Source organism: Drosophila suzukii, unplaced genomic scaffold, assembly GCF_043229965.1.
Source record: "Drosophila suzukii unplaced genomic scaffold, CBGP_Dsuzu_IsoJpt1.0 scf_9, whole genome shotgun sequence".
Lineage (NCBI taxonomy): Eukaryota > Metazoa > Arthropoda > Insecta > Diptera > Drosophilidae > Drosophila > Drosophila suzukii.
In genome coordinates, this window is record NW_027255941.1 from 1639237 (window position 1) to 1647491 (window position 8255).

At 42.3% G+C, this 8255-nt stretch overlaps 1 long non-coding RNA gene across 1 annotated transcript; it reads left to right on the forward strand.

Annotated features, from left to right (window-relative positions):
- Window positions 1–1720: 1720 nt before the first annotated feature.
- Window positions 1721–6906, forward strand: LOC139355112 (uncharacterized). Its single transcript, XR_011605846.1, has 2 exons — window positions 1721–2760; window positions 6235–6906. It is a non-coding gene; the product is annotated as an uncharacterized lncRNA (long non-coding RNA).
- Window positions 6907–8255: the final 1349 nt, after the last annotated feature.

Here is an 8255-nt window from a genome sequence, read left to right on the forward strand (position 1 = left end):
CTTCTCCACTAGATATGTATCGGGAAATTTAGTTTTCATCAGCTCATATTCGTAAAATCCTCCCTTAATATCATTTCCCTGATAATCTTTTAATATATACGTAATGGGATTGGTATTTTGTATCCGTTTGATTTGGAATATCTCAGTTGTCCAGTTTGGAGTATAACCTTTTTCGAACACATGTTTATATTTACTTATTCGCACATAATCGTCAACTTTGAATTTTGGTTTATGAGTGATTTTCAGATGATTGTAAACGGTTTGGAGGAGTAATTCTTCATTTAGAAAACATACATCGTTTGGCGCCATCAGAATTGTTTTATGGTATGTGTTATTATATTTAGCAATCAATGCCTTATAGATATTAATCCATTTGTAGCTACCTTGATAGCTGAACTCTTTCCACATCATATTTTTGATGGTTCTATTAAATCGTTCAACGATGCTTGCTTTTAAAATACTATACGTTGAATAATGATTAATATGATTTAATTTCATCAGATTTTGAAATGTCTTATTGAAAAATTCTTTAGCATCATCTGTTTGTAAGTTTTTAGGTTTTCTTTGTGCATCATCGAAAATGCTTTTCATATTCTTTGTGACGCTGTCTCCTGTTTTGTTTTTAATAGCAACAGCCCATGCTTGCTTCGAAAACGTGTCAATAACAGTTAACAGATAACGATATCCCTTATTATATAATTTCAACTAAATCGGCTTGCCATAAATCATCTATCCCCTTCATTATCACGTCGTATGATAAAATTTTTCGTCCTTGTCTATGCAACTCTTCGGTGAGTTGTCTTTTATCCGCATTCAAGTTATTGTTGTTGTTGTTGTTGTAGTTGTGTTCACTCATTTTGTTTTATTTTATTGTCAATATATTTAACAATAATGGGGAACTGTACTTTAATTTTTTTCACCTCATCCGTAGGTAGCTGTGTAGAGAGTAATTTAAAGAGAACGTCCTCAAGCCGTTGAATATTTTCTTCTAATCGCTCTGTTCAGAGCAGATCGCCAGCGCCTAGTCATGCGCGCATAGGTGTACGACGGCACCTGCAGCGCTCTCTGCTTATCTTTCGCTTTCTTTCTTATACCACTAAAGCTGTCGCTTATCTATTCAGCAACTACTTTGTAAGCCTGCATATGTCTATATGAAGATCTTGGAGCCAAGCTTTTTACACATTCACAGTCCGTCTGCCGCTCCGAATAAACGCTATACATTTTAATATAACCTATTCGTGCGTTATTAATTATAAATATAAGGGTGGCATATTTGTTGTATTCACCACAAACATTTTGTTACCCCGACGTGATAGCAGTTTTTATCGGAGTCTGCAGCTCGGTCTCGCGATTGTTTAATATAGTTTAAACAAACGCTTTGTTTCACCGTCGTTATCGTCCATTCGGGCACAAATATACGAAGTGCATATACATACATAAATGCATATAAAAGTACATTTTTTTTGTACATTTTGCGATGTGAAAAAACACCAAAACTGTGTTGTGCAAACAATTCTTAACAAAGTGAATCGCATTTAATCTTTGTTAATAGCGCATATTACATATATATATGTACATATAGCCATACATACATTCGTTTGCCAGTTACATAATCAGCTGTTGCTAGGCAGGCAATTTATCGGCAAGAACAACAACAACCAAGTTAAAGGTTCCGTTGCATCTCGGCGACGCTTGATAACCTCCACGTTTTCGTGGTAAAGGGTATACGGTGTTTTGTGCCTCTAACGCGGTCGGACATTTTATTTTATTTCATTTTCATTTCATTTTCTTTCCTTTCTCGTGATTGAAAAATGTCTGATACGGAAAACTCGGTTCGGGCTCAAAATGAATCCACAAGTGACGTCGACTACTACCGAGTCAAAGCCCAATCTATTTTGCGGCAAATGAGCTCGATGAAATGCTATTTAAACGCTGATGCGGTTAATCAGTTTGACGAAGCTGATTTGCTGGCGCGAATGGAATGGATCAATTCCCTAAACCAGGCATTTGATTCTGCGCAGACATCGTTGGAAAGACTGGATTTTGCAGAGATCTCGAGCGACCATCGGATTGAATTTGCTGAAGTCTTCATGGATGTGAAGGCGAAACTAAGCCGAGGCTTGGCGGGTTATCGCAAGTCACAATTGCCGGGTTCAAACGCTGGAAATTCTTTCTTTTCGATCTAGAAAGCCTCGGTTGCCAAATTTGGAAATTGCTCGTTTTCATGGATCCTACTCTGAGTGGCCGGATTTTCTTGCGACTTTCACTACGGTCATCGGAAATGATGATGGGCTAAGCGACATTGAAAAATTACAATATTTGCGTTCGAGTTTGGGCGGCATGGCTCTGGAAACCATACGCTCGCTCGAACCCTCGAATGCTAATTTTAAAAGGGCTATGAATTTGCTGGTTAATCGATTTGATAATAAAGTTTTACACTTTCAGGCACATGTTCAGGCAATATTCGGTTTAAAGGGTGTCGAGAAGGGATCTTCGAAGGGTCTTCGGGAGCTGAGCGATTGCATAAATTCGCATCTGCGAGCAATTCGAACCCTGGCCAATACTCAACAAATTTTGGATGGACTTTTAATTCACATCGTCACTCGGAAACTGGATCAGAGGACGCGGGAAAAATGGGAAGAGGATTTGTCAATCACTGAGCTGTCTACCTGGGATGCTATGGAGTCGTTTTTGGAAAAGAGGTGCAGGATGATGGAAAACTTGGATCAAGCCTTGGTAACTCAAACACCAGGCCAGCAGGTGGGAAAAAACTTGCACAAATATAACCAAAATACACTTATTGCATCTGCTACTAACTCAAATCATTTGACATGCTTATTTTGCGATGCACGGGATCATTATTTGCCAAAGTGTTCTCGATTTTTAAATTTGAGTCCGAATCTTCGATATAGAGAAGCAAAGAAGTTGCACCTTTGCCTCAACTGTTTGCGCAAGGGGCATAGTTTGCAGCAATGCAAGTCGACTCACTGCAAGTATTGTCGCATGAAGCACCATTCATTATTACACATGAACCATGACCCATCCGCAACATCAACCTCATTTTCATCTCCATCATGCGACCCATCCTCGAGCTCTCAGCCATTACCATTACCATTACTTCATCAGCATTAGTATCATGTTCGCATACATCATCGCATCCTGATCATCATTTACCAAGCCCTCCACCCAAAACCTTAAATATTTTGCCGATCGACTACGTGTTGCTTCCAACTGCTATTATCTACGTCAGAAATAGAATTGGAGCATTTATGCCTTGCCGAGCAATTTTAGATTCGGCCTCCCAGCTAAACTTCATAACCAACTCTTTAGAACACCAAGCTTGGTTGGATAGTCTCTGGAGGGTTATCATCGAACATGCCAACTCATAAATCGGTTTTACAAGCCAGCATCAAGGACCCAGCTGATCATTCCGATGACACACTTTCCGCCATTGTAAAGCGATTTTGGGAAATTGAGGACTTCACTTCGTCTAAGCCATCTTTATTGCCGGAAGACTTGCGATGTGAGCAACTTTTTACTGAAAATTGCATTCGACTTGGAAACGGCCAATACTCTGTTCGTCTCTTGACCACAAGAGTTTGGAAGCTAAATTAGATAGAAACCCAGCCCTGAAAGCTCAGTATTCAGCATTTTTGAGGGAGTATATCGACCTAGGTCACATGTCTCTTGTAACTAAGGAACCGCCAGAAACACAATTCTTTTTGCCCCACCATTGCGTACATAAGCAGGAGAGCACGAGTACGAAGCTTCGTGTCGTTTTTGATGGATCTGCTAAATCAACTTCTGGTAGCTCTCTGAACGACTTACTTCTGGCAGGACCAACAATTCAACAAAAAATCTTCAATATAATGCTTCGCTTTCGATTTTTTAAAGTTGCCCTTTGTGGAGATATCTGCAAGATGTACCGTTGCGTGCGTGTCTCGTACCCGAATGATTTCTTGCAGTGCATCGTTTGGAGAGAGAGCTCCAGGGTAGAGTTGAGTGTTTTTAAATTGAACACGGTGACTTATGGAACCAAGCCAGCTGCCTTCTTGGCTATAAGGGCCATGCATCAACTCTCTTACGATGAGGAGGAATCATTGGAGCAAAAATTGTTCGTAGAGATTTCTATGTGGATGATTTAATATCTGGTGGGGACTCAGTTGAGGAGGTGAGAGAAATTCGTCGTCAGGTGAAGGAACTACTGTCGCGAGGCCACTTTCCAATTCGCAAATGGTGTTCGAATGAGTCAGCAGCCCTTGAAGGAGAGTCTGAATGCGACAAGGAGCAGTTAATCAAATTTCACGATGGATCGGATGTCGCCAAGGCATTGGGGTTAGTCTGGGATCCATCTTCTGATCAGCTCCTATTTCATTTTTCTCAACTGCCAATCAATCAACGACCCACTAAGCAGGTTGCATTGTCGACGATTGCCAAATTCTATGATCCACTCGGTTTAATAACTCCTATTATCACAAAATCTAAGATTTTTCTGCAATCTCTATGGAGTGCGAACGTGGATTGGGATGATGCACTGCCAGAGCCCATTCTTTCGTCATGGGGGGAGTTGACCTCACAGTTATCGGTCGTACAGAACTTAAAATTCCCACGATTCGTACTGCAACCAAGGGCTTCCGTTGAATTGGCTTATGGAGCGTGTCTATACTTGCGATCGGAGACCAATGGAGAATCGAAAGTCCATCTGCTCTGTGCCAAGTCAAGGGTAGCTCCATTGAAGGCCTTAACAATTCCAAGACTAGAACTTACCGCTTTTATTGGCTGAGCTAATCGTAAACGCCAAGGAAGCCATAGATTTCGATTGCACCTTTCATTGCTGGTCGGACTCGTCCATTGTGTTGGCGTGGATTCGGCAACCTCCGAGGGAGTTTAACGTTTTCGTATCAAACAGAATCGCGAAAATTCAGGAGATGACGAAAGACATGTCTTGGCATCACGTTCCTACAAACTTGAACCCGGCAGACGTCGTGTCGCGAGGATGTACCCCAAGAGAATTGTTGGAACATTCCCTTTGGACTAACGGGCCTCCATTCCTTCTGCAAAGCTCGTCAAATTGGCCGTCCCTGCTAGACTCAGTAAAGGATCTTCCAGAGCGCCGTTCTGTGGCTCTAATTGGGGCCGTTTGCATAGACAGTTCATCAAACTGCAAATTCCTCAACTCTTTTGATAAGTTGCTGCGCGTATTTGCATACATTTATCGATTCATTTCAAATTGCAGAGCCAAATCTGCGTCGTTAAAAGGTCGACTTTCGGTGGAGGAGATCAACTCTGGAACTGTACTTCTTCTGAGGAGCATCCAACAGGTTAACTTGGCGAAGGAGTATGGATCTCTTAGCCAGGGCAAGCAGTTTCCACAGAAAAGCAAGCTGGTTTCGCTTAGGCCTATACTCGGCTCCGATGGGCTACTTCGCGTGGGTGGAAGGCTTCAGAACGCAAACTTGGACTACGATACGAGGCATCCGATACTGTTGGTCAAGGATCATCCAGCCACCAAGGCGATCATCGTTTATTATCATGAGAAATATTTGCATGGAGGATCGCAGGCGCTGCTTGCCGCATTACGGCAAAGGTACTGGCCGATTGGAGGCCGCAAGTTCGTCGCCAGCGTTATCAACAAATGCGTCCGATGTTTCCGAATGAAGCCTGTTACTTGGGAGCACGTCATGGGTAGCCTTCCAGCAAATAGAGTGCAGCCTAATCCAGCTTTTCATACCACAGGAGTGGACTATTGTGGGCCATTCTATCATAAGGCAGAGGCCAGAAATAAGGCACCCCACAAGTGCTATATCGCCGTCTTTGTCTGTTTTTCCACGAAGGCTGCTCATTTGGAAGTGGTCCAGGATCTCACGACGGATTCTTTCATCGCAGCGCTGAGGAGATTCATTAGCCTTAGAGGCAGTCCGCGTACCATTTGGAGCGACAATGCTACAAACTTTGTCGGTGCAAAGAGCGAGCTTGCCAGGCTGAAAGAGCTCTTTTTGAGCGAGCAGCACACATCATCGATATCTTCCGTCTGTTTAGCTGATAAGATCGATTGGAAGTTCATCCCTCCGCGTGCCCCGCACTTCGGTGGTTTATGGGAGGCCGCTGTGAAGTCAGCTAAACTTCACTTCTACAGAGTCGTCGGTGCATCCATCTTAGCCATCGATGAATTAAGAACTCTTGCATATGAGATTTCTGCCATCCTTAACTCCCGTCCAGTCTGTCCAATTTCAGAAAATGCTGAAAGCCTTGAGGTGCTAACACCGGCGCATTTCCTGAAGGGTTCCAGCTACACTAAGTTTCCTGAGCCTGGCATTACTCATCTCCGCGAAGACCGCCTCAGCAGATGGCAGCGGGTTACCCAGATGCAGCAACATTTCTGGAAAAGGTGGAGCAGCGAGTATTTGTCCCTACTTCAAGAGAGGAGCAAGTGGCGCGTCGAAACGTCTAACATAAAGGTTGGACGCATAGTTTTGCTTAAGGAGGACAACGTTCCACCCTTGAGATGGCAGCTTGGATGCATCCAGGAAGTCATACCCGGCGGTGACGGAGTCATCAGAGTAGCTATGGTCCGCACAGCTACGGGTTGATCAAGAGAGCCGTCGCCAAGCTAGCCGTTCTGCCAATCGATTCCGAGATAGTTGGAACCTTACCCCTTCCAACGGGGGGAGTATGTTCGGAGCAGATCGCCAGCGCCTAGTCATGCGCGCATAGGTGTACGACGGCACCTACAGCGCTCTCTGCTTATCTTTCGCATTCTTTCTTATACCACTAAAGCTGTCGCTTATCTATTCAGCAACTACTTTGTAAGCCTGCATATGTCTATATGAAGATCTTGGAGCCAAGCTTTTTACACATTCACAGTCCGTCTGCCGCTCCGAATAAACGCTATACATTTTAATATAACCTATTCGTGCGTTATTAATTATAAATATAAGGGTGGCATATTTGTTGTCTTCCCCACAAACACGCTCTATATACTTGGTATAAATATCTTGAGAGTAGCCCTCTAGAGCTAATTTTATAAGATTCGCACTTTCAGTGACCTCTGATTGAAGGTTTGTTTCCAATGTAATTATTTTGCTTTTTAAAATATTTATGCTCTGTCTCAAGCTGTTTAAATCAATATCCGTTTTCTCTTGTCGATTTAAAATATATTTTTTTAGACTTGCTCCTCCTACTCCTCCTCCTCCTCCTCCTACTCCTCCGGACGACAAGCTTTCACCAAATTTATTAATCTGATTCATTTTATTATATTTGCCTCTCTAAGCTCTTCAATAATGGATATAATTTCGTTTTTGTGATTGGTATTTCCAGCCCTCTCGGATGCTAATAGTAATCGTAATCTCTCGATTAATTCATTCGGATCATCCCAATACTTGTATCCTCTATCCTCCGTGGAGTAAGATTTTGTTGTTGCTGCTGCTGCTGCTGCTGCTGCTGTTTGTGTTGTAAGCAAACCTTTACCAATAAGTTGTGTTTTCGGTTTGAATAGATTTTTTATGATATGCTGATACTTAAATGATTTAGACCCCTTAACTTGTGAACTATTCTGATATTTTCGTTTGTGTGCGTTTGTTCTTAACAGAATATCTCGATAATTTTTCAAGTCCAGATTTGAATAATGCGCGGGCTTCGTGTGAAATAACAATGGAGTCAATTTCCATTTTTCCTTATCAATAATAATTGTATTATTATTATTTTTCAATTTACAGGGGCAGGGGGGGGGGCAGGGGGAGCAGGAGGGAGACGGAGAGCAGCAGATGTACTACTACTAACTACTGCATTGTGGTCATCATCGTTCCCCCGTTTTTGTGTGTGTGCAGGACTGTTTTTTTCTAATAAATTAGAGTATTTTGTCCTTGACTATACAAAAATGAAGTATAGTCTGATAGGATATCGTTGGAAGTATCTATCAAGTCGGGTGGGTTGTTGTTGTTGTTGTTGGTTATTGGAAAACTCGTTATTTGCGGACGATTAAATTCCATATCAAACACATTAGCATCATCATCATCATCATTAGCAGCAGCAGCAGCAGCAGCATCCTCATGCTGGATGTTTCTTCGTTGATAAGGTCCTCTTTTCCTTCTGTTTGCATTATAGGATTTAAATTTTCTCACTTTTATCGCCAAATCGTTGTTTGTGTTGTCGGTGTTGTCTAGTCTTCTTCGCATAACCCTCTTTGGAGAGTATCGTCTTTTGTGTTTAAGCATTTCAACATATTGTTGTTGTTGTTGTTGCTGCTGCTGCTATTG